The sequence below is a fragment of the Anser brachyrhynchus genome (assembly GCF_964034855.1).
Source record: "Anser brachyrhynchus genome assembly, chromosome: 6".
NCBI classification, from domain to species: domain Eukaryota; kingdom Metazoa; phylum Chordata; class Aves; order Anseriformes; family Anatidae; genus Anser; species Anser brachyrhynchus.
The window spans coordinates 16,825,613-16,853,536 of NC_137700.1; the positions used below are offsets into that span (position 1 = coordinate 16,825,613).

Sequence of the window (27,924 nt, forward strand, 5' to 3'; positions counted from 1 at the left end):
ATTTTAAGACAACATTAGTATTACAAATCCCAGCTATGTGCAGCAGCATAATTGGATTACTTTTACTTTGCTTTTTTTTCAGTAAGATATTAGCTTCTTTACTTTTATAGGAATGCATCAACTAAGATCTTTCAGTAAACCAATGCAACACAATCGATAAGTCTTAAAACCACATGCAATTACGGAACACTTTTTCAGCAAGTACTTTTCTTCTCACTGCTCAGGTCAAGAGTGCACTGTTCAAAATTTAACTGATGTGCTGTATCAGGTTTTGACACAGAATCTCTCTGGAGATTGGGATTTGGAGATCCTTTTCTGAGGAGCTGCACAGCAGCAGCCAGAGCTGCCAGCGAGCTGCTGGGATGCAACAGCCCACATCTGCCAGGGAGCTTCTGGGGTGCTCAGCCCCGACATGGGCAGCATTAGCTCAGGCTGACTGACGAGGCCCCCTTCCTCTGGTGAGTAACTGGGTAAGTGCAGGGGAAATGCCCAGCTCTTCCTCTGCTACTCTGCGGAGGATAAGGAATAAAAGCAGTGCGGCTTTGGACTGGTGAGGTTGCTGCCCTTTCTTGTCCCCAGAAATGGGTACGATGCTGTTGTCTGGTTGCTGCACGTGTACAAGCACTAGTGCACAACTCTCCCATTGCTCCTGACATTTCCATCCAATGTGTGGGCCTCAAGTGGAAACCATCACCAAAAGCACCCGCAGGTAAGCACTCACTGTCCTCCTGAGTCACTTCAGATGGAAAGTGACCCACTCCTAAGTCCCTGCATTGTCCCTGATTCCAAGGAGAACCATCAGGTTTGAGGCTTATCCCGTTGGGGCTTGACAGGGCTTTGCCTTCCCTAAACAGATTCTCACCAGACACCAGACTACCCCTGCTCATACAGGCAAACCTTTTGGTTTTGCAGCCTATTTATTATGTAACAGGAAAACCTTTTGCCAAATCAGGGGACAAAGCTGTGTCTTTCTGGTGTCCAATACTCTCTTCAGCAAAGAGGGAGGGAAACACGAGAAGTCCCTTCATTGTCCAAGTCTGGAAGGGACGATTCGGGCCACAGAGTGTAATTGCAAGTGGCAGTGCAGGTGTCCTGCTGATGTCAGCCGTGTTACCGACGTGGCATTACCCTTAGTGACACTGGCAGTAAGGAACAGCTGCCAAGTGACCCACATTGGGAGGCAGGACCTACTGACCTGAGGGAGACCAGTCAAGCCCAGCATCAGCTGAGTCCAGGGACTTCAGAAGAGCTGTTCCGGAGCAAGAGACTTCAGTAAATGTGCTGACCAACATGTGTTCCTGCGGCTCCTGCTCTCCCCAGCACAGGTGCAAAAGATCAATGCTGCCTGCTGCACAATGCACATGCAGCCTGCCTTCCCCAGGCTGTGCAAGGAAACCACTTGTGTCACCAGGTCAGCATTTCCAGAGCCCACAACATTTCAGTAGGATCCATACCAGGGGGGCAGCTGGGGCTGAGCATGGTTTTCACTCAACTCTGCTCCTCACACAGGGGACAAGGTGTGTAAAGGGCCTGCAGAACGGGTGCACTCAGGTCACACCATGTCCCCTTCAAGCTCAGTCTCCAACTCTAGTGTAGACACGGTCATCCAATGGCTTTCTCTCATCATTTCCAATCATCTCATTGACTCATCTCCCTCTTACTGCATATATACTCCTCAGCTCCCTATAGGTGACCCAACACACTCTATGATGCTTATAGAAATCGAGTATTTTCCACTTATTTTCATTTAAAGCAGCAAAAAGAGGATAAGATCACCTCAGCAGCAAATACTCTATGGACTTTTAATGGCTCACACATGAGTAACTGACAGCCATTAATCTACAGGCTCAGTATGCGTTCTGGGTAATGACAGGAAGACATCAGTAGAAGTTTCCACCACAGAGTATTTGCAGACTTGGACTTGAAACTTCAACTTCTGAGACTGTGATAAAATGACAGGCTGGAGTTCGCACAAGAAAAAAAGCTTGGTTTTGACAGATGTGCAGCCAGCACACAAGGATATGTCTTAACAGCAAACTGCTACCTTACAAAATGCCCTGAAGTTGCACATGCTATATACAGTATGCTACTTAAAACGTCTAGTAATGTATTCTGCAGTATCCTCAAGCTTAAGGGCTCATCTGGAAGCCAGAACATAAGCAGTGTTAACAGAAATGCGTAAAAACCCAATGGCAGAAAAAGAATCCCCTTTTCTTACCCACTTCCACCCATTTTTAATGAAAAATTAACCTATTTTTAGGAACACGGGACACTTTAGAAGATTGCATCTCAACACTGCTGTCTTGCACAGAAGAAAAAAGATAGGTTACAAAGAGCTATGAGCTACTGCAATGTCTGCTATCTTGCATCAAATCCTAATGGCCATTTAGAAATTTCAAGATGCTTCTTGGAAAGATACAGCAGAGGAAAATTATCAAAAATGACATTCACATCTACACTGTAGACGAATATGCCCCAAGACATTTTTGAAAACTGGAAATGAATTCATATTTAAAATGACAAACTCTATTATGACTAGTGGAATAAATATTTACAATTAAGCTGTTTACAGGGCAATTACAGAAATCTTAAAAATACTGTTTTAAAAACAAATTGAAGCCAAAAATGTCTTCAAAAATATTCAAGTACTGATAAGACTAAAGCTCCCAACCACCATGAAGATAGTAAGCAATCAGCACACAAGTGGATTTTTTTTTCATACACCTCTAAATTTTCAGTCACTCTTGCTACACTGCTTTTCTTTTGGTCTCACCTCATTATGGAAAATCCCAATAACCTACCAAGCATGAAAACCCACCACTCAAGATTGATATGCTCTCATAAGCCTATTAGAAGTGTTTTTGTATCAGCATTTGACTCGGCACATCTTTATCCATGTCTTAGAGTGTTTTACTTCATATATAAAATATAACATACAGCTAGTACGTAGAGGGAATAAGATCACGTGCTGCTAAAAAATATTGATATTTGCTCTTCCATTAAAGAAAAATATGTTCCCTGAGCAGAAGTGGGTATTGCAAACCCTCTCGCTGGCATTGCCTCTCGGGGAGGTCAGAGGGATTCAATCCTGATGCTATAAAGATTTACACTTCAAATTCGAACACACACTGAACGAAATGCTCATCATAAAGAACATGCTCTTCCCCAGACTAAGACCACATTAAAATTGAGGCTCTAAATTTCAGCGAGAGGAAATATTAAGTCCAAAGATACACAAGTTTTGTTGCATGTTTAAGAGCCTGAGATCATCCCTCCTCTTGCTTCAACCATGGAAGAAAAACAAAGCAAATCAAAAAATAATCAAAAACAGAAAAATGCCGTTCTTTTGATCTATCCTTATTAAGACTGAAACTCCCCTCAAAAGAAAGGCATTAGAGAAGGAAAAAAAAGAAAGAATGAAGGACAGGAGATGAGAATACAAAATTCATTCCAATGAATTTGGAAAAAGCAGTACCATGCCCAGACCACTGAGGCATGTTCTGAACAACAAAAAAAAAAAAAATACAGAAAAACTAGACAAACTGTAACATTCACCTGATCTTGTTCTTTGGGATATTGGCTATGAAATCCTCAGAATTAGCATAAAATGGGTCTTTCTTCCATTATATTACTACTTAGTTTTGAAAGCAAGAATACATGCACACTTGCATTTGCGAAGTATCAAAGAACAGCAAGGATTTCATTATGCCCCAGGTTGGTTGTTTTTCTTCAAAATTTCACCCGTGGCTGTAATTTGCCGGTGCCTGTGAAATGACTTGGAGCTCCAGTACCCGCCCAGCTGAAGAGGTGTATTAGTGACATACAGGGAAGCATCACACGGGGCACTGCTACCATCAGCCTCGACCACGGCAGCCAAGCCTGCAACAGGAGAAACTCGGAAACAGCTTGCTGCTTAGCTCCTGTCAGTGGCCTCTGCACACAGGGAACAAGACACGCTTTATTGACCTGGGTTTGTACATTTCTTGTAGATCACAGCAAATCTCTGGGGATTGAAAATATCCAATTTTACTTTTCATCTACTCTAAAAGTCATTCTAATGTTAAGTCACACATAGCACAATAGGAAAAGCCTTTAAGAACATTTTGCAAGGATTTCTTCTTTTTCTTCGAAGAAATTAAGTGGGTGATGTCCTAAATAGGTTCAGATAGAAATCTCCAAGGAGTGAGGTCTACAATTCATCCCAGCAGCTGATTATTTTGGAAGCACTGGGTCTGAAGACTGAACAACAGTTTATTAAGACAACTAAATATTTGAAAGATGTCGAAGGATGTTTGTAATTTGACATATCCAAGGGAAAGAATGCTGTGCAGTACCTCAGAAATGAGGTGAAAATTAGGAAGAGGTGGTAGCATCTTTTCTTTTTCTCTTCCAGTCCAATATTTTCAATAACTAGTAAATAAGTCCCCAGATGCACTAATGGCTGCCATCCAGGAAATGCATCTGCTGTGTTTATGAGATCTGCAGTTCATAAATAATTGCCAAATATAGAATTATTCACTTCAGTGCTATCAGAGGCTTTTTTTTTATAAGAAAACAGAACATACCAGAATTACACTTATGAGGCAGATCAATCAGTTTGATTTAGAATTCATGTATGCATGCAAAAGGTTAGTTTTGTGGAAAAGGACCGTTTACAATTTATGCGGGAACTGAGTGACAATTGAAGCTTTCTGAGCCAGACGCACTGCCTATTGTCATCAGCACCCCCTTGTATGTGTACTTGTGTGTGCATGGTCTAGTCCTTCAGCTCACGAAAACCCTAACTGCATTTTTGTCAATTTTTATGTCCTTGTGCTATAAAGGAAGGAACAGTTTCTAGGCCGTACATGTCAAATAGCACATGATACCTTCATGGCACAAGGCAGAACGCTAAGTTTACAGTAGCCCACAACTACCAAATATCGAGAACCACTGGGGTTAGTGCAAAAACAAACAAACAAAAACACCATAGATTTCCATGGGGACTGGATCATACCTGAGCTGAGGAATACATGTGTACAGGAAAGATACAGTTGTTTGTATGCAGCTCAGGCATTTAAATAAGAAGAATTCTCCCAATTATGATCAACTTCTATCAAGTCCTGGAAGAATAATGTTGAACAAATAAATTCAGCCCAGAGGGGAAAAAAATATATATATACACTGAAGAGACAGAATGAGAACTGGGACAATAAGATTGAAATGTTGCATACTTGTTCAAGCATTCTCTCTCTGATTTCTATTTCCAAACTGAGTTCATATCAACGCTTGTAATACACTGGCCATTTGCAGGATGGGCAGCATTCTCAAGCAGACCTCCACAGTCTTCACGTTTGACTCTGGCTGGATGGACCTGAATAAACTCTGTTGTGAAGGCCACCTCACCTCTTGAGATCTTGCTGTGCTTCTAGCATGGCTCTCCACATTAACTCCAGCAGACTAGGGAACACAAGGGTCTGCCTACACAAAAAGCCATGCAGGCACATTCATGGTGGTCTGCACAGCAGCCAGGAAGCCAGAGCAAAGGCTGTGCATGGATACTTCCAAGTTCTGGGCATACAGGCAATCTTATGATAGCAGTTTAAACATTGTGCCCATATAGACACACATTTTTATTTTATTTTATTTTTTTATTTTACAAAAGGGATGGCTAAGAAAGGAGTTGCAGTGAATTCCTGCACACATGCGAGAAGCTGTCTGTTTGCAGAGAGCTGAGTATTTCCAAATGTCTTTGGCAGCCCAGGCACCCACAACATGACATACTTAAGAGCCTCCAGCAGTATCTGGCCCATGAGCCACAGGTTTCTGGTCCCTTGTCAGGTACTAAGAACAAGCAAAGCTCTTAAGTTTCCATGCCCAAAGATACAGAAAAGCATTTACACTGAGAGAGGCCAACAGGGGTCAGCCCTGCCTTAGCACTAATGCAAAGAGGAATGCAGTAACAGACCACTTCCATCTCCATGGCCTGTGCTACAACACAGTCAGAAACCACATCTGAAAAATACACAAAGCTTGAATAATTAAATTGTTATAAAGCAACTACAGCCATGGAAAAGTAATGTAATATTTGGCAGGAGTCTTCCAAAGGAAACCCTCTCAGACATTAGTCCAAATTCATCCTAGCTCTGCAGTTTTGTATCTGAAAGCAGTGTGAAAGAGATCTGGAGGGCTCAGTTCCCTCTTCATGCGCCCACATGCGTTCAGAAATAGTACTAAGCTGCCTGTCTGTGTATCACATCTCATGGCTTCAGCACCACCTGGTCAAGGCACACAACTGCAGCACCTGCTTGCTGTGCCCCAGGGATGGCCCTTCCAGGACAGGCTTGGTGTGAACTACCAAAGCTGCACCTTCAGCAGTTGTCAATCTTACTTGCAAGGCATTCATCTACAGGAAAGCAATTTTTAAAAAAAAGGGTCATCTGAAAGAAGGAAAAAGAAAGTCCTTCTGCAAAGAAGACTCTAGACAGAGTTAATGGGTGCGTCTAATGCCACCCACAGGCATCTTCCACCATACAATACGTGAATGCTGCACGGACACTTCATGCCAAAAACTACAGGAGTGGGGACAAAAGCAAAATGATAAGCTCAGCCACTAAACCTAACAATGCAGCCAGCTGAATATACAAATAAGAGGCTGTCCTTGGCTTGGATGCCTCTATTGCTGTGCTAATTTCAATGATGAAATGGAGCAAGTGCTTCAGATATAGCAACGTGTCTCAAATGGGCATGCACAGCTCCCCCCAACTGCAGTAGCTCAGGCACGCTGGATAGGAGAAAGGAGCCCTTTGTGCCGTATCAAACACTGGAGCATCCACCAGATGATCTACTTTTTAGTCACACTTTATCTCATGATCAGCTGGGCTGGGATACTGAACACATTGTGAATTGTTTAATGAAGGAAAAATAAAGCTGCAAGCTGCAGTTTGTGTTTTCTAAGGTGTTGATGAGCTATTCATTTTATCAGCACAGAAAGCACTGCAGAAGAAATGCTGGAAACTGTAATCAAATGTTGAAAAATATTTAATACTGTTTCTATGTCATTTTGGCTGTATCTTTTCATTGGTACTTTCTGAAAAATATACAGCATAATCAATAACTTAAGCGTATGTACACATGTAAACTAACACCAATTTTATGTTTCGCATAAAAAAAATTTCTCTTAAAAAAATGGCTAATGTAAACCCTCAAAGTAAGTAAAAGTGTTACAATTTGGCTCAGATATTCTGTGCTTACTGAAACACTGAAAACTGAATATTGCAGGTGTATTCCATGTACTACAGTAGCATTAAGGATACTTAAAGGTGAAACTCAATCTTGAAAAAAAAAACAAAGAAAACAAAAAAAAGGAAACAAAAAATAGCTAACAACAAAAAACACCACCACATATTGGTGAGCTCTGCAGCCAAAATTTTCTCCAAAGATCTGCTACTTATGCCTCCCTTCTGCTCAGTCTCCTGAGAAGCCACAGACAACACATAACACATTATCTATCTAAGGACTTCAGTACAACATGCAGAAATTTTCAATTTTCCACTTTCATTTTAAAACAAATAAATTAACAAATGAACCAAAATAAACCATAAATCATGCTCTCATATAATTATCAAGATGACCCTGGCACAGACAGGAGCAGAGCACAAAGGCTTCCAGACTGATTCCTGTCACTTTCATTTTCAGTTTCTGAACAGTGTAAGAGTTCGTATTTGCTCACATGCAAAAATGTGTCTATTTTACGGCTTCAGTATATATACACTCCCATCTCCATTTGAAGGTTGCTTCCTTATGACACTGCAAGAAAATCCAGCCTACACGATTTTCTTCTTTGGGGAAATCAGGAATCCTTTGGAAATCAGGTTCCTTTTGAGAAACGTTAATGTTCAGTCTCAGAAGATGATGCAACTGAAATTAAATGTATTGATGCTTTCAAATACAGAGATCAGACTGTGAAAGCTAATATACTCTTCATATAAACAACAAAAAAAAGAAAAGTTGTATGGTTGTAAATAAATCACATGCTACAGTTGACTGAACAATCAGAGGAAACCTTTATGGCTGGCTATTCTGATTCTTCCTAGCCAATGAAGGCTGTGCACGTTTGCTGGTAGGCTTAAACGGAAAGCTCTTAACTTTCTCTTTTAAATACTCCATGTGATAAACCTGTTTGCTAGGGCCTGTTTTTCTGGGTTTTTGTCCATAGTGGAACTAAGGACATCTGAATCAAAAGAGGTGAGAAACTAACCATTAACAGAGCAGAGTCTTTAACACTCTTTCCAAACAGTTACATAACTACATAAAGAATAAAGAAATTGAGCTCTCCTCTCATCTGATAAAAATCACCCAGCATAGCAGGGGGCATTTTTAAACCACTGTTTCTTTTCTTGTGTCAAAGCAAAAAAACCTTAATCCCTCCTTCTCCATTTTTTTTCCTGAACACACTCAAATCTTTGAGTATGTTCAACTATCACTGTAACAGAAAAGCATCAGTCTACCTGTCAATTTGCCACAGCAGAGCATTTTCTGGCACTTGCTAAGTCATTCCTAGAGGACTTGTTCAACATATGGCCAAATGCAACATACAAAGTGAACTCAACATATGTTCAGTGTGATAGAGGAAAGAAGGAAGAAAGCATTAAGTATTGGTAAAAAGTCAATCTACAGTGTCATTCACTTTGTTTTCAATGAAAGATCAAGTCCAAAGACTTCATTTTTGTCCTCAGCTGTACTACATCCGTCTGCAGTGCTGGGAGAACAGTTACATCCATACGGTCTGTAGCTTTCTCTTGAGCTTAAACATCCTGATCAGTAAGCATTCGCCATACAGTGAGGCAACACATCTATCACACCTGTAAGCCACATATCACCTCTATCTCAGCAAAGGCTTTGATGTTGCTGATGCTGTGACTCATGCTTTATATGTAGCAAAAGCACACCATTGTCAAGTCTTTATCAACCGTCTTTTTCCAGTTTCTTCTTAACAGAAAATTAAAATATTTTAATGTTAAAGCTCAGAGATTTAACAGCATCAAGTCTTTTAGGTCAGGTTTTCAAAACCCAAACCATTTTGCTTTAGTTCACAGCCACTTCTGGGACAAAAATAGCAATAAAGTTTGTGGAAACAAACATAACTGGGCTTTAATGTTCTGACACCTGCATAATCCACCACAGCACATAAACAGAAGAACAGCAGAGAACCCTAAAGCTAAATGCAAATCATTGCCAACCATAAAGTTCTGGGAATTCAGCTCAGCAGCGTTCTCTTCTCTTCCCTTCTAATTGCAGGAAAGGATAAATGGTGTGACAGGCTGGGTCAAAAAAGGCTTTTGCTGTTGGATATTTCCTACCAAGATGGGTAGCAATTTCAGTTTCTGATGGCAATGGGGAGAATGAATTAAGAAAGCCTGAGTTAAGCTCACAGAAGTTTCTCTCATCCTATGTAGTCAAACTGAAGCCACAATAATCATTCACACAAATATGCGGTTGCAACTGGAAAGTAAGATTGTTATTTCTACCAGGATTTTATCTGCTACCATAAATAAAACAACAGAGTGCACACTAGATAATACCTTTTAATGGACAGATACTGTCCTGTTAGTTGGTAAGGTTCTTAAAAACCTAGAGATGTTGTAGCGATTGTGCTACAACATCCTAAGTACAAAAAAAAAAAAAACAAAAAAAACCAGGAAACAACCAAACACCACATCTATAGGCTAAATAAAGACAATGATAAAGTGTTTTGAAAACATGTTCTTCTACCTTACTCTTTTACAGCAAGCAATACAAAGGACAACAGCACGAGGTACAGCACCAACCAGACCTCTCAGACATCCGCGATCCAGCTAAGCGTTGGAGGCTGGAAGGTGTTTCTGTTTCAATTCGATGGAAAGAAGCCATCCATGAAAGTCCTGAGGGTGCAGTTTGATTGTAAAGTTAAGGTGACAACTGCCAGCCAAAAAAAGGGTGCTCATGCACCCTTCCCTGTCCTTCCCATCAGGGCAGCACTTCAGCTGCCCCAAATCGTTGCTATCCCTTTAAAGAGGAGTTGAATACCTGCAATGCTAACATGGGAACACCTCAGGTACTGAGATGGGCGAGAAAGAGGAGTTAAGTCCTGCAGCTTTCAGTACCAAGTGGCTTTTAGCTCAATGAGTCTAAACAGACTGAACTCCAAGAAACACCAGGCCACACTCCAAAATCACATAGAGACTAGGTCTCTGATTTTTTATCCATCTCAATGCCCTGTTGCTTCTCCAGAGACATCAACATGTTGTAGCTCACTGTATGGTTACAGATATTCTCTGAAAGACGTAAGACAGATGAGCCGCTTTGTTGTAAATTAATCTATATTCTCATTTTTTAGCACACATTATTCAGTTCCTCACTAATCAATGTCACCAGTTATTAAGCAGATTTCATTACTGGCTGAGGAACTGAGGCTGCAGGTTTCCTTTGGCTGTATTGATCAGTGCTTTCTTGGTTTGGTCTCCAGACATCCATTCTCTGTCTAGAAAGACAGAAAGCAGAAAAAAAAGAAGAAAAAAAAAAGAAAAAAAAACACATCAAGACATGACTTTTATTCATTTTATCCTAGAAAAGAATATTAGAGAACTAAACTGCTTGCAGAGGACACATATCGACTATGCTGTTTATCCCTTAGAACTAAAAATTTGCATGTTAAGGAAGACATTCCTCAGCTTGCTCAGGAGACTTAGTTCAACTCAAAAACCTTGCATGTTATTTTGGCTGCTAGAAGCCCTAGAGCATATTCCCAACTTCATGCAGAACTGCAAAAAGGACGGCCATACCAGCTTTGAACAGTCTAGTGTGTCTACAGCGAATAACAAAAATCCCTGAAGACAGGGCTGTTTAGATCCTCGAAGTAGAATACGTGCATTAGGACAGCAGTGTCCTAATTACAGCAATGCAGCGCTATGGGAAAGCTGTTATAACTAGCTTATATGCAGCAATGGTCTGAAAACTGTACTGTTTCTGAAACTACCTTGTGTGCAGCACAGACACCTCTGAGAGAGAAGGAATCACCCTCTACAACAATTTCCATTTCAATCCCATTGAAGCAACAACGCTCTGTTTCCTGCAGAGTCGGACCCTGTAGCCTTCACTGCAGACTCACCACCAGCTCTAACAAACCATACCTTAACATTAAATTTTCAAATCCTACTGCTTTCAAAATCTGTAGTACTGTGACACAGAAAATTTCATTCTCTCTCATGCCAAAGGTAATTAGAATCCTTTCTAATACCAGGTTGTCACATCCACAAGAGCTGTAAAAAGCTGCAGCTCTGCAGAAAGCCACTCAGCTCTGAAACTGAACACGTGGGAGAGGATACCTGAGACCCAGGTTCTCCTCCTTGGTGCTCAGTCCATGTAGGCACAAAGAAAGACAAAGCCTGCTAACCTCCAAACCCTTACACTCCCCCTGTATCTTCACGCAGAAGTTAACACTTTCTGCCATCCCTTGGCTCTCTGCAGCTGGAGCATCTTAACCTCCAGCCAGGCTCCTGAGGGCTTTGTTTAGCGTCCTTTGGCTGGGGACTGCGCTCTTCGACCTCCCAGGAGGAGCATGGCCCCAGGGCTGCCTTGGCCTGCTTATGCTCACCGCTCACCTCTGGGTTAAAGCCACTGTATCTGCAGCCCTGTAAGTGCTGAGTGCCTGTACATGAGCAGACAGGCTTCACAGACTTCACATTTACCTTGCAAAGAGAAGAGAGGCCAAAGCCCTTAGCACTTCTTAATTCAAATACCACTTCAGATTCTTAGTTAAAAGCATTTTATCTAAAGGCAGGTATATTTTGAATAGTCTGTCTCATGCTGTCACTATAAGGGCACAGATATTAGAATAAATCATTATTTAAAGTGGAACACACTAAGAGCAGAAGACACTTGAAAATTGAATAAGTCACACCAGAAAATCTGGGGATTTACCTGCCTAATTTTTATTTCTTCCTATTTGTGTCCAGACACTATTCAAAGTAGTCAGTAAGGCAAGATAACGAATGCACAAGAATCAGATAATGAACCTACAAACAATACAATTCTACCAACATTTAATGTCATGCTTGTGAATAACCCTGGCATTCTGAGCACTTTGCTAACAAAACCTCCAAATGATATCTTTATTTTTTAACAGTTGGCACGTAGTCCCTAATGAAGTAGAATGCTACTGGGAGAAAATGCTTGATGAGCATGCTAGGAAGTGCCATTTAGACATACCTCTGTGCAATTAAAAACATTTCTCCACCTATAGTTTTGTATCTGAGTTTTTCCTACCTCAGGAATAACTTTTTATCATTTCAAAACAAATTATTCAGGCAGTGGTCTCTGACTGTAGAACTGTTCTATAAATTACTGCTTAAGCACCTCTGAAATACACACATCTTGAGAAGCTCAAATACACACCCGGTGTGTGTGTAAAACTCCATGTCTCCTTATGCAATGGAAATTTTGCATGCTTTCTTCCCTTAAATGAAATTTCCTGCTTTCAAATGCATTGCCCTTGAGGGTACTGAGTAATGTGATAAAATAATGAAAGGTTTCTGCTCTTACAATGAAGGCCAATATACAGTGTAACGTTTCTTTTGTCTCACTTTCAGGATGATCAGAGCACTGAAGCGATAAGAGGGAAGCTAGTGCTTTTATGTGACGCAAAATCATCAAGCTGCATGTCCAGTCATTGCCTAGTGCTGCACTGCAGCTTCTGAAACAAATCCTTGCGTGTCCCCAGTGACATTAGGAGAACTCAGGGCCTGCTTCTATTTTGAAATGACAAAAACATTTTCCTTTAAAGGTTGAAAATATTATTGATCATAATATGTAACATTACTGCTTTGAAAGAATTGTTGTGATTTATAATGGTATTCATTTACTAAACACATATATGTGGAAGCTAAACAAAGTGAGAGGGGAAAAAAAGTGTAAATAATATGCACGAAGCCCACTGCGAATGCAGATGGAATTTGTACGGTTCACCTGACGCTTGTCTGATTTAATGAAGACAGTAAATCGCACAGCACAGTAACTGCATTCCACGCTGCATACGCCACCGTGCAGCCGCATCTACTGGGGACAGATAATCCCTTTCTTCTAGCTTTACAATATTCTCTCCGATTTAATCACCACATGGCATAATGGAGCAGGCTCTCCAGGATATGGGAGGAAGTCTCTAGCCTAAGTATATTATCAAAATGGATAAGAGGAAAATTAACAAGAAGAATTCTGATTTTCCTCTTCACACGTACAAGTTGAAGAATAGATGAATTCTTTGCCTGGTTGCCATGAAAACTAAGAGACAGAGCCTTACCTCAGAGGAAATGATTTTATGCTTACACGATGAATAAGAAATGAGAGCGGCATGGTCCTACCTCAGCAATACAAAGCCGAGTCAAAAGTGTCTTTCTGAAACCCAGGCATGTGTGGATTCTAATCAGCTCTGTTTATAACGTATGATCATAGTTAATTGTTCATTAATTCCACCATATCATTTGTTCAGAGATTATACCCTCCACATAATGAATGTTTTGGGGTACTCTCCAGCAGAGGAAATTAAAATAGATAATAGCTGTGATTTTAAATAGTCTTCTTAGCAATCTTAGGTTTGAATCCATTGACCTAAAATACTTTTTAGAAGGTTTCAAAACATCAAAAAATTGTCCGTTCTCTTGAAAAAGAAAATGCTCACATGTGAGTCAACATACCTACAGAATCTGCATACTTCTCTGCGAGCACTGGGCCTCACCCTGATGGCCTCCTGTGTATGAAGCTTTCCCCCTGCAGGGCATGGAAGGTGGAGGGCTTTGAACCTCCAGGCCAAGATTTCATCCCCAGTTTAATGGGCAGCCCAGACTGCAGGTACTTGCAAGCAGTGTTACTGCAGTTCCAAACAATGCAACAGAGTTGCTAAAAGAGTGCACAGCATGAAATGCCTGTATTATTGATAAAGGAGATGTTCATGTTTTACTCCTGGATTTAGGAAAACACTAAGTAATTAACTTCACTTTCCAAGATGATACACACTTGTACAATGTCACAAAGAACATGCTCATCTGAGTAACACTGGTACTTAGCAATTTTAGTGCTTATTTGAGTCTCCATAATCACGGACGTGTCAAGAATGACAGCACATGCTTAACTGCCATCACCATGGGTTTGTGTTTCATTTCACTTGCTGTCTTGGGGTAAGTTGATCCTTAATAGTTTTCACAAGACTGAATGTGGCTATATAGTCATGATGTATTCAGAAGGCTGTCACAAAGAGAGCAGTGTAAGTAATGAAATGGCTCACTTTGCTCACAGCAACGAAAAAATCTGGATAGAACACCAGATTATACATAAACTATTTTACAAATCCCTTGCTGAATATAAGTGACACACTGTAATCAGAATTTTAAGGTTTCTAAACCGTTTACAAAGAAACTTCAAAACAATTTAAAATAAAATCATTTAAGAAGCCAAATCAGAACTTTCAAGGGACTGATTTTTTTTTTCACTTTCTAATTTAAAATCAGCTTTTTATTGTGTTGTGTTTTTTTTTTCCAATATGTACTCATCTTGCTATTGACTTAAATCATTTGCTGAGCTTAAATAAAATTAGTGAGTTTAAGCGTATTATACTCTGGTTTTCAAATTAAGAAACTGTTATCTGAAAAACGTGGCCTGAATTAGTTGCTACGCTTTTGGCCAGTATGTTCCAAATTTGCATTGGTTTGTGGCATACAAATAACTGCCCAAAGGAGAATTTATATACTTATATGTTATATATAAGTAACATGGAATAACACCTCTGTAACATTAGCCAAATAACGAGTTAATTAGCTGCCTAATAAGCATGATTAAATCAATAATGTGAGTGCAATTCTCAGCTGTAACTTAGTGCTAGGTGGTTTTCCTTGCCTTAAATCATGGATTTATCATTGTTCTCACCTTCAAGGTTTACTCACTGTCAATTCTTGACCTTTGTTTACTGATATACAAATACTGGTAATATTGGCTTAGAGCACCTATGAAGAAAATAATTTAATCTGACTCCCCAGTATTTTAATTCAATATTCAAAGTTAAAGATGTCATCTCCAGCCTGCAGGAGCTAACACCCAAGACAGTTTGCACAGAGCTGGAATAACTGATAGCATTTTAGTATGGACCTTTTCCTCTAAAAACTCACCATTTTCTGATAGCATAAACACTATGGCCTCCATTCACCACATCACTTAAGACTAGACTCAGTTTTAAGTACACAGTGCTCCCTATGTACTCCGTGGAATTACAAAAAGGCTTAAGTTTAAGTGCACACTTAAGTACTTTGCTGGATTAGTGCCAGAATATTTAGCACTTTTGACTAACCAGACCCATGACAACAGAACCAAAGATATCATGCTGTCTGCTTAGTCATTTGTGAGCTTTAAGGAACAGCGGTATACCTTCTTAGTATCTGATTCTCTGGCTGAAAGTGGAAGCAGGAGCTGCACAAAGTTTTGCTTTTCTGTCAGCTCAATACATAAAGCTGATTAGCCTATGAAGTTGCAAAATATTTTGTTTTCTGAAAACTAGAATCTGTGGCCAGCACTTAGCAGTGCTTTTCCTTATGAATTTTAATTGCAATATCCAATACATATTTTGAAACTAGAGGTTTTCAAAATCAAAGCAAAGTGAAGCTTTCCTTGATTAAAGGCAAAGGAACTTAGCTCTTTGGGGGGAAATATATTTAAATTCTCTCTTTCTGATGAGATAGGTGGGTTCCCTTCGTTTTGCGGTCTGTACTACAAGGTGTTCGATGCACTCCCACTCCATTTGGCAGCACACGCCATGGCCCGTGGATGACATGTTTTTAGAAGTCATTCCAAGTACACAGTGACTGGATGTAAAAGACAGGCAGCTTCTTTTTAAGCCCAATCTTAATGTTTACAATACTTCAGAATGGAAGAAAAGTGTTCTCTAAATACACGGGAAGTATGCTAATAACAGTAAGGCTGAAGGACAACAGCTTTCCTCCACTGGCTTCCCTGCACTGGGTTACCACACAATGCCAGTGCAGCCATCAACCAAGTCCCCCACAAAATGTAACTGCACTTCCTCATTATGGAAGAAAAACTGACATCAAACACTATCACTGCTCTGGTACTAAACACTGCGGTTCTGCCCCTTGCAGGAAGTGCCCCTTGTCTTTGGCAGGCTTGTTCACGCACTCCCTGAGTTACCTCTGACCTTGACCTCTCCTGCCACCACCGTTCCTCTGAGCAGCCATAAATGTCTCTTCATCAAACAGCAGGATGTATTCAAAATAAGGTTGTTACACATTAGACCTAACTTGTACTGCTAGAAAATCCTCCCTAAAGCTATGCAGCTGAAATCTGCAACTGCCAAATGTAAGAACTGTAGACAAATCACGTTTAGTGCATCACAATAACTGACTGCCCATGAAACAAAACTGATTCCAGGCAGTCCTCATATTAATAAGACTTCATATATTCCATTTACGTTTGCATGAGCAAAGCTATCCAAGAGGCAAAGGACTGAATATTCATCTGAACAAGAAATGCATAAAATAACTGACATTAACAAAATCAACTGCCACTAGTTAACATACATATTTCTGAAAAAATACAAACAAAAATATTTTGAATAAATGAGACAAATCTGATCCCACTGGAAGACACAAAAAGCTAAGATAATTTTTTCTGCTGCTAGCTTCACAAGTTTTATCTCCCCCAACCCCCATTTTTCCCCCCTATTTGTATATTTCATCAATATTTCCTTAAGATATTGTCTAGCTTTAATATGAAGATAACCCATGACTATTTTTCTTTTAGGATATCACCTTTGCTCCTTTTTCAGAAACTGTTTTCTAGGAAACAGGCAGTCACAGAGAGCAGAGCATCTTGTTAAAACTAGGACAGAGATTCTAACTTGTCAAGAAAATGTGAGAAAATTTTACTGCAAAGCAAAGAAGAGCAGAGTGAATATGAATTTCATTTTCTCCCCTAAACTTTAAGGGTTAAAAATTATTTTGCTTAGCAGCCTGCTATTTTAGGGAACAATTGCCATTTTGTAGGTGTAAGCGAAATGCTCAAATTCGTATCAGAAGTATCTTAAAACTGACAAGCCCTGATTAATTTGTGGTTACCTCTCTGTAAGCAGACCTTGACAGTGCAATAAGCTGTATATCTGTGGTGTAAATTCACATAACCAGGCAATGGATAAAAGATCTTATATTTTCAAGGACTTAATCAGATGCAATCTCCTGGATGTCCTTCAACCAATTAAATTTCTCACCCTGCTATATAAAGCTAGAGGATTTTATCATTTGTCTCGTTCCACGCCTGAATTTCTGCCCCTAACAGGCCAGCATCTCTGCCTAGGGAAGGGGGGTTTCACAAAGACGACTGCAATCCCACAGCAGCAGTGAAATCAGAGCTCAGCGGTCCTGCAGGCAGCACTATGCTTGCTTGTAATGCCACTATTGCTCGCAAGGAGGAAAGCCATCCCTTAGCCACCTTTACTGGCCACATATCACACCTTCAGTGCTTGCAGAGCCTATCTGCACCATCCCACAAGGAGCTGCAGACCCTCCTAAATTCAGCAAGGTTTGCAGCCCAGACCCCAACAGAGATGGAAGAGATGAATGGTTTGTTGCAGCCAGGGTTTTATCTACCCACCTCACCTGTGCAAGATGTCGCAAATGAATAAGGAGCTCCTCGTAACAAGGGTTTCAGCTCCCAACAGCTCTTTACAACCCTACAAAAACAAACTGGGCCAGCTGTCCCAGCCACTCCTGCATAACTTCCCTTTTCCCAACATCAAGGCCGTTTCTCATGCTTCCATTCCTTTATTCTCATCTTCCTTCAAATCGATTTAGAAGTGTCACCAGTTTTGTTCATTTGCATTTGGTAGTAAACAAGGAGAAATGTGCAGCTTTGCTTTTGGGAACAACGGGCTACAGTTCTGAACAGCTCCCCTGCGGATCTTGTTTGGTCACAGCGTCTCTTGGCTTCCCGACCCAAGGCAGATTGTGCATGTGGCCTTTCAAGCTGAATTTATTGCTTATGCTCAGTGGTTCTTCTAATTGGACCTATGACTTGACCACAATTCAACGAGTTTAGCTCCAAGCGTAACAGGCACATAGGTCAACAAGAAGTTACAAACATTAGAAACTCCAGTACATTTAACCATTTCAGATTAAATTCATGCACTTTAATACCAGAATTCTGATGATTATTCCGTATATCAGGTGTGTTAAATGGAAACAATTTGGAAAGCTTTACAAAATCTCTGCAAATAATGTGTTTCTCATGAAACTTTGGCTATATGATCAGTGGAACTAAAGCAGCCTTTCAGCCAATGTCTTGGTATAGCGTACCACACGTTTCCACTCCAATAAAAGATTTTTAAAAAGCACACACTTCTGTAAAACAAACAAACAAACAAACAAACAAAAAAACATTCCTCCTCCAGAAGCATGACAAGGTACCAGCAAAGATGTCCCTGGGTGGACACGACCAAGAAGTCACATACCAGGGCAACACAGAACAGCTTTTAGGTCATTAAAAATATAAACTGTGCATGGGCCTGACTGAGTAGCAACCATCCTCACATGAGGTATGCAAAACGCAACAGGAAAAGAAAAATAGTTGGTGTTTGTTATTTGAAAACAGATCCTTAAAGTGCAGAAGTAGAAAAATATGGAAATATTTTAGATTGGAAAACCAGAAATTAAATACTTTGCTTAAGAGTAAACCAGTGGAAGAGTCGGTGGGAGAAGCCCCTGCCCTTTTTTGTTTCTTCAACAACCTGGAGGTTTGCATACTTTTATCTTTTATGTGGGTAGCGTGTGCTGAGTGTGCAAAACATTTACTAAGCTTTTTTTTTAATGTTACCAGACATTCTGATATTACAAAAAAGGTAGACAGGAAAACATAAGATATGCACATCAAACAAAATACAATTTCCCATAGAAGTTAAAAAGCATTCGCTGTTCCTCAGGCTGCCCTACTTAGGAACTTTGATTGCGCACCCACTGTCATAAGACGCTTTCCTCTCAACATCTTTTTAATCTTTTCAGACTGGTAGAAAAACAGCAGTCTCTAGTTATCAGAATTTTGATGTTTAACAGCTTCAAAGTGCTGGTGGTTTCAGATTAAATCAAGTGGCATGAAAAACTAGGACTGCAGGTATACAGCGCATTCACTGATTCTCCTTGAAAATGTTTTCTTTGCTTAGATGGTAAAAATGTAATAAAGGAAACCTTTCCCACCCACTTCTCAGCATTATTTCACAGTGGGATGTTTTAACTTTTCAGAGTCTTGTATAAGAAAAAAGAAACTGTCCACAGCCACCCTCCAGAACATAAAGTCTGCTACTGCCTGCCAAAAAAAAACTCTTTTGAGAGGCTTCCTCAGCAGTACAGGAAAATGCTGCATTTACTCACACACACTGAGCCCCCACCCCCTTTTTTTTTTTTTTTTTTAAACTTGCTGCATCATGAGGGGCTTGGTATATGCATCTCTTCTTTTGGGGGATCTCCATCCTCAGGCATGAAGAGCACTTCAGGCTTATTCACTTCACTATCTAGCCAGCAATCTATATCTGAGTAATATCTGCATTAATTTTACTGCAGCCTGGGCATGAAAACACATGAGCTTCAGCACCAGAGATGATTGCTGGATTCATACAAATCCCAAGTGGGCAGGAGAAGAGGTTAGAGACTCAGATCACCCAGATGCTGATACCTGCTCGCAGGCCAATGGTAAATTTAGCTGATGAGATGGCTGTAAATGCTAAACATTAAGCTAGTGATTAATGAATGGGAAATCATTGCAGTTTCAGAGATACCATGGTAGTGTCCAGAAGGAGCAACAATGCAGTTAGAGGAAAAAGAAAATGATGTGTGGTAGAAAATAAAATTATTCAGCCCATGAAAGAATCTCGCCCAGAGCTATGAATGCTTACATACATAAGATAAACTAATTTTAAGTCATTTTTTCAGGGTTGTAATCATACATACCACAGCTAGAGTCAGTGGCTCAATTTTTCCTTTGCCTTTTGTTGCTATAATGCCCCGTAAACTTGTGCTGACAAGCAGTGGGAATATATGTTCAGTGGACGTTGCACAGCTTTGGTTTTCTACAGGTTGCAAGAACACATGGGAAGCCACCTCCAGATGGGTAAGCTTGGGTACAACATACAGGACACGTCACTGTGAAGGACAACTGCCCAGCTAGATGGGATGGCCTCGCTTAGCTGAAGGAAGTCAACGACAGAGTTACTCCAGGTCCTGAAATTTAAGAGCAATCCCCCAGAAAATGAACTGATGTGGTGGACAAAGTGAATTCCACTACTGTATCTTCTACCAACACTAAAAAGTGCATCTAAAAGTACAGCTTATTATAGGGTACAGACAGGATAGCATAACTGATTGCTCGTTTTTATACTGCCTTTAAGAAAGATCTCTAGAACATGCACATCGTCGTGCTCTAACTGGAAGGCAGGTACTAGGAGTTGCAGTTCTGAACTCCAAATATGATGTAAAAATTTCTGGTGATGCTCTAATTTGGAAAATTTCAGGAAAGTGGCAGATGCTTGAAAAGTATTGTTTAACTTCTTGATCTATTTCACGATTCGTTTTTTGAAACTATATTTTCATTTAAAGCAGAAACAGAATCCCACTATAAACTACATTCATGGAGAAACAAATTATTTATATACTCCACCATATTGTGTATTTTTGAAAACCCCGCTAACAACTTTGTGGAAAGCTTCTCCCTCAGGACCCAGCCTGGCCAACAGCTCAGGCAACGGGATGAGCCTGGCATCCAAGGAGCTGCTGCACAGGAACAAAAGGAACAAGCTTCGAAAGTGAAACCACCTGCAGCACCATGCAACCTCTCCCAGCCTAAGTGCTGCTTAACACAGACACAGGCTCTCTGTAGGCAACAGGGAAAGTTTGGAGATGCCCAGCTCGAGGCTATGGATGGACTGGTGCAAAGGCACACAGATGGGGAGTCACAACTGAATCCCTGACTGCCACTTGCCCCATGTAAATGCAAACTCACTCACATAGTGGTTGCATTACACACGTGTTTTGCTGTATATAAATCCTTTAATTTTAGAGGGAGTGAATTTCTGTACTCAGAACTCTTCTGTGATCAGAGCACAAAGCTGCCATGCAAAGAGCTGTTTACAAGAGCACCATCCTCAGCCTGGCAGATCACTACATCATTAGGGAGAAAAGTACTTGTTACACCCTATGGTTATTCCTCAGTACTGGTGAACTATGAGAGTACTTGAATTCAGATTGGTTACTAGTTGTTGTAGCCTACCACTGTTCAAAGATTTGCATAATCATTGTGCTTACTTTTAAATACAATAATGCAACAACTACTTCAGCAGCTACTGGAAATCCTTTTGCTGCACTTCAGAATCCAGCAGTTTCCCTCCCAGTTCTTATTCCAGCAGAGCTGGGATACTTAAAATCATTTTTCAAAAGACAGAGGACACAGGGTTAAAGATAGGACTGTAGTTCAGAGCTACAAGTTTTCACAGGATGGAAAAAAGTAAGGGATAGACTTTCCTGCTTTCAAAAATAAAAGTAATGATATACTATAGCCTCATCCTGCCTACGTATATGCATTTAAAGGGGTAGTACAAATGGATGTGGAACACATGAACATAATTAAAGCTTACATAGTGCCCAGTGATTTCTCCCTCAATAAGCACCAGAACTGACAGCTATTCAGGAACTTGCTCAGAGTTTACAAACCACAATTTTCTCCAAGCCATCACTGAATGTTCTGCGGAAAAGTGAAAAATCAGAGGCTCTCTCCTTGATTTCCACTGACAGTGGATCAGGTATCAACATGACATACCCATCCCCTCCCTCACAAGGGAGACAAGCAGCAAGACCACAGCCTTCTGGCACTGTGCAAAGGACTGCTTCCATGGGTGAAACATAAGGCACCTCAGGAGCCTTCCTGTCTCCGGTTAGAGAAGGGGTCACCAGACACACCATGTTTAACACTACTGACAGATTTTGCTGAGCCCCCCACTAGGCACTATGATAAATAGCATGCCGCACTCACAAAATAAATGCTGACTTTGTTTCATTTGCCATGATTGGGTAGCAAATACCTGGTTAAGGTACAGAACTTCATTTCCTTCTTGTGCTCATGAACACAATCAATGTGTTAACAGATGCCTAGGATACCACCAACTTTAACAAGAAGTAACAAATTCTATAATCCTCTTAATTCCAATTGGATAAATAGGGAGTAGGCTATATTCTGCCTAAAATGGGAGATCAGCATTTGTACAATAAAAAGCACAGCATAATTGAATCCCTTGTACCTTGTCGTTTTCTCTTTAATGATGTTTTCCAAGGAAGGATTAGAAAGATATTAAAATGAACTACAAACATTTAAAATTGATACATAAATTGCTATAGCACAACATCTTAGACCCTTCACCTGCCCAATAAACTAAAATTCAAAACTGTTAACAAAACAGTTATTATTAACAGAATATAACAGCTTAACAAACAGTTGGGTAAACTATATTTCAATTCATTCAAATAAACCAAAGAAAATTTTCTAAGATTTTGCTGAGATGAAGGAGATGAAGCAATACAGTGTGTCCTGCATCCTTCTGTGACTACAAAGGCAGTATCAAGTTTTATTTCTGGTACATAACACAAAGGTGTTAAACTACTTGGGAACATCTCAGAGCACTAATAACCTCACACTTGGGATGAACTCAATACTTAAGTCATAGCTTTGTAAATAATGGGAAACATCAGCTTAATTTTTTTTTAAATAAACACATTTCAGAGCAATTTTCTTTTTCAATTAGCAAAACAAGCCTTTTCTTTCACTCTAGTTCTCCTGCCCACATTAGTCTTACTTGAATAAATACTAAAGAAGCATTCCGTTGTATTTCCCTTTCCAGACTCCATACAGTGATTTCCATCTCTCCAAAAATAAAACCAAAAGCTAACCTCTTCTACGTTACCTCTTCTAGGTTAGCTTTAACTAACCAACGTGCCAGCCAACAAAGCTGAGCTCACAAAAACAGTCCACTCAGGCAGCAGACATATTAGAACAGTTTTTAAGCATGGTATACGATCCCAAACATGCACCACAGATGCCAGGGCTTGATTTACAGGATGCCCAAATGCCCATAGCTCACAGCTGAAGCTGAAGGGCTGGAGGATACTCATACATTTGAAAATGAGGGCACTGCTGTAAATTGTCTTACTTACATGCACTGAATTATCCTCTGAAGGCACCTAGCTTTTTCCATTAAATATAAAGGGCTATGGCCTATGTTAGGTAACTGAAGGCAGGAACAATGTGGGGCAGCTGTATTGTCCAAATCGAGCTCATTAGCTAAAAGGGCGCCCACATATCCCAGTCTAGCTGGGGGGAGGCATTACCTCATAGAGTTGCTAAGAGGTTTCCAACCCCACAGGGCCAACCAAAATCTTTGGGCCTGGTTCCATCCCCTTCGCAGAGAACTCCTGTGCTAGCACCACAGCTGTCCCCATTACCACTCCACCGGTGGTCCCAACAGCTGTATGACTGACTGAACAGCAGTGCCCTGTCTTCTGACTCCCATCTAAATCAACACAGGAAAGCATTAGGCTTTGCAAACGAATTAAGTCAGGGGGAAGGCCAGAGCGGAAGTTAAATTCAACTCAAATTTGTTTCTTCTCCATTTCTTGCCTCTACCCACACCACACCTCAATAACGCAGACCCTAGCCAAGTCAGACAAGGGCTAATTGAGTCTAACAGCCAGTTTTAGCAGGTGCTCAGTCAGTTACACTAGTCACAAATATTTTGACTCACAGTCACAAATATTTACTGAATAGGCAAGGAATTGTATCAAAGTACCTGGGACTCATCCCAAAGACACAGTTCAGGCAACTTTATAGCACGCACAACATTTAGCAGGGCTTTGACTTTTGGAACAGTGCTGAATATTCATAATCACAAGATTTGTTGGTTTGTTGTTTTTTTTTTTTTTAGCCATTGTTCACCAAATAACCTTTTTCAACTTTCTTCTTCTTCAAAAGCATCCATTTTCCCTGGAAGATACACTTCCCTCTGCCCCTCCTCCTCTCAGCCCTCAGCCCTCCCCCCCCCCCCCCCCCCCCCCCCCCAAGTACAAATAATGCCCAGCCTAGGTGGAAAAGACAGAAGAATAAAAGACTCCATTAATACCATCCAGGTAGCTGAAACAGTATTGATTTACACTCACTGAGAGTCCAGCTCTAAATCTAGTCATTTAACAATCTTCCTATAATGGAAAGATCACCTATTGTTAAGTCCTATGTCCTCCCCATCTCCTCCCACCATGAGCTGATAACATTAATTAAATATAATGTGGTTTATAACCCAAACTGACATTTCCATAATAACTAATAGCCATCCATGGCAGTTGCCCAATCCTGAGACATCAAGGAGGCAGAGGAAGAGGTGAGAACGTTCTAAAACCTGCCTCGATTAAATGTAATTTTCTAACAGCACAAAACATTTTCTGGGTTTATAAACAAGAAAGTAACACTGCACAGTGCCCACTTCAAATGATGCTGTAGTGCTACCCACACAATACAATGCAATCTTTTCATTATTTGGGGGGTCATCTTCAAAGAAATAATTGTTTTTGTCAGCTGAATAGAAACACTCTTTCACCAACAGAACTCCAGCTGCTAAGAACTCACTGCTGCTAGTAGATACCACGTCCACCAGTGATCCTGAATATCTACCAAAATGTCCTGCAATTTTTTAGTATTTGCCTATGACAGGGAGCATCATGTCCAAAATCAAGGACATGATCCAAGTTTTCCTAGCACCTCAGCAAGATCCATCGACTTCAACAATTTTTCCTTCATGTTCTAATCTACATCCTCTCCTTTGTGACATCATGCTCCCAGGTGCGTTTGCGCAATACCTTCAGGGTTTGTGCCTTAACACGAACGAGTTAAGGCACAATCATTTGTGCCCTACATGTTTAGATTTGCTACTATCAAATTCAACTGTTCAGAAACCACAAAGTAAATCTCACTGTTCCGCAGATTTGTTTGAAAATCACGAGATTAAAAATTTTAAAATACATGGTGATTTGCACTTGCTTTCTGAGTTTAAAGCTTTGAAGCTCACCCTCCTAGCTTTACCTGGTAACTATTAGGCTTCGATGCACGTGAACACCGCACCAATTCTATACCAACTGCTTTTTAAGATCACAGAGCAGCCCCTCGTGCTGCAGCCCACCTGGGGTCCCACCACCCAGGGGTGCTCCCAGCCCTGCTCACCTGAGCAGCCCCAGCAGGCCCTGGCAGCGAGCAGCAGCCCAGCCCAGGAGGTGGGCCAGCTCCTCTGTGCCCCGCCAGCAGCCACACACCTACAGGTCCATCGCTGCTGAGAGCATTTAAATTTAACCAGTAGGATAGTCCTGAGCAATTTTTCCAGCACACCTGGAAGTTGTAACACCTTCAAACACCACGAGTCTCAAGATGAAATAGCCAAGACTTGGAACATTAGCATCTATTACTTTCCCTGCTACCCACAAGTTTGCAGTAGCAGTGGATGTGACAGCAGCAGCCTTCAACATCTCAGAGACAGCAGCACACAGGCCTTGCATCATGATCGTGCTATTCTGTGTCCCCAAAGAACATGCTAGTTCCTGAACGCTACAGGCAAACGGAAACCACTTCAGTCTTATTGAATATTGCATAAAACATAAATCATTGAGTATGTGCCAAGACCTACCCTTCTCTGCTATTATGTACAGAAGGAAAAAAAAAAAAAAACTATTTTAGGAATGGCACTAAGTAACTTCCTTCCAGACATTACTACAGGATAAACAATTTCTACTTTTCACAAACCAAACTATAAGGAATCAAGCAAACCATATCAAACACTTATTATTAAAGGTGTCTTGGCTTGTTCTGAGGTGTCATTTAAGGCAGTCTGTCCTTGGGTATACTCAAAATACTTGCAGTGTAGGACACTGCACAACCACCCAGAAGCAGGATTGCTTGAAGCTGTAAAATAAAATTGAACAGAATAAACTGGAAACTGTATAATGCAGATCCTTCACTGTACTTGCTGCATTTCTTGGTCCCATCTTTTTCTTGTATGAACTAAACTATTTAGACTCTGAATCTTTAGAAACGTCTTGAATTCAAGCAAACACACACCGTAGTGGGCCCGCAGCGCACAGAAGCACTGTGTTTCTACAGAGGAAGTGCAGCAATTTGGAAAATCTCAGCTTGAAATAAAGTGGGATTGCATATAATACAGGGTTTTGTTTTGCATATTTTTAAAAAGGTCATCTCTCTCATACAAGTATTGAAGGAAGCCTTAATAGAAACATTATTACACTCGAAGTTGCTTAACCAGTCAAAACCTGTGAAATATTAACCTCAGACTGCAATGCTAAAACTACTCAGGGACACAAATCAGCATGACCATTGCTGGCATCATCCAGCCTAGGACAATGCGTGCTCCCACCAGCCTTACTTTCTAACCATTAGTTGCCTCGGTCACCTTGCTGAATAAATCATCCAGAAATGTTAGCACTAATTGCTGCTACCAATGTGCCTGGAAGACCCTAAAGCTCTGTATGCTGCTTAGGCAAAGGGTTAGCTTTGTGCAGTATCATGTGATCAACAACAACAAAAAAAAACCACGAGTACTGCTTGCTTGTGGGTGGTGCAGAGGAACAAGAAGTGACTCACAACTCATAGTGGAAAAAATGGGGGGAAAATGTTTTAAATAGTCAGGAAAGTACAAAATGACAAACAACAATTACTGGACTTCCTACGCCCCACATACCGGTTGGCAAACCGTTTTTTGCTGTAGGTATACTGATGCCCAAATATATAAATGTTAAAGTTGCTGGGTTTTGCTCCATTCTCCTAATAGCCTCTACCCACCCTGAATCTGCCGAGTGCTATGGAAGTCCAGAAAGAAATTGGAACAAGCTACCAAATTCCAGCATGACACAAAGGAAAAAAAACAATGAAAGTCTTTGATAGAGTGAAAACTCTATTTTATCTCACTCTTAAGATGCAGAAATAAAATACTGAAAAAAAATCCAGGCATTTGAGATTAATAGGTTGATATTTATCCATGTGCCACTCTGGTTGCTAAGAGATTTCCATTTTACAGCACTACGTTTTATAAACAATAAAGCATTTTTGTCCACAAAGCAATTGTCTCACCTCACTGAATCAAGTGCCTCTCACTGCCACATCCCTTCTACATTGCTCTAATTACAAACTGTGCCAAAGCACCCTCACACAAAGACAGTATATGTATACTGGCAAGCATACTATTGTTAAACTTAAGTACATCAAGTACAACGTGGGCTTCCTACACCACAAGCAGAGGTAACAAACTATACATTGTAACTCACAACCCATAGGTAAATAAATATGGGTTGACAACCAGCTCCTAAAATGCACAACTGCTGTGGTCCTTTTCAGCTGGGGTGGGGAAACCCACCCCGGCAGCTACATTACAGACCTGCACAGAACCTAAACAGCAGAGAAAAAAAATATTACTAATTCGGGCCAGTTTCAAACAGCAAGGCCCCAAGACAGAATCTTATTTTTCACACTTCCATTTATATTGGGAGATGATTCAGAAGATCTTTACATATACATTCACCCAGAAAAAATATGTACAGCTAACTTGCTGCAGTACATTCACTGCAGCCATCTAAACGGTCTCCTAATGTGTTCACTAGAACAGAAGGCAGTGGGTTTCTTAGTGCTTTTCATTATGTATAGCACTGCCACCACAGAGGAATAAGAGAAAAGGGCAAGGAAATGCTGACTCTCACCCAACCAAAAGATGCACATATGTTAGAGGAAATCTACATGTCATTTAGGAAGCACATGCACCGCTTCTCTAAGCAT

The 27,924-nt window shown here is 40.6% G+C and overlaps 1 protein-coding gene across 14 annotated transcripts in view; it reads right to left on the reverse strand.

Annotated features, from left to right (window-relative positions):
• The window catches only part of ANK3 (ankyrin 3), a 361,577-nt gene that overhangs the window by 173,555 nt on the left and 160,098 nt on the right, over positions 1-27,924 (reverse strand). The gene's annotated exons all lie outside the window — the stretch shown is intronic.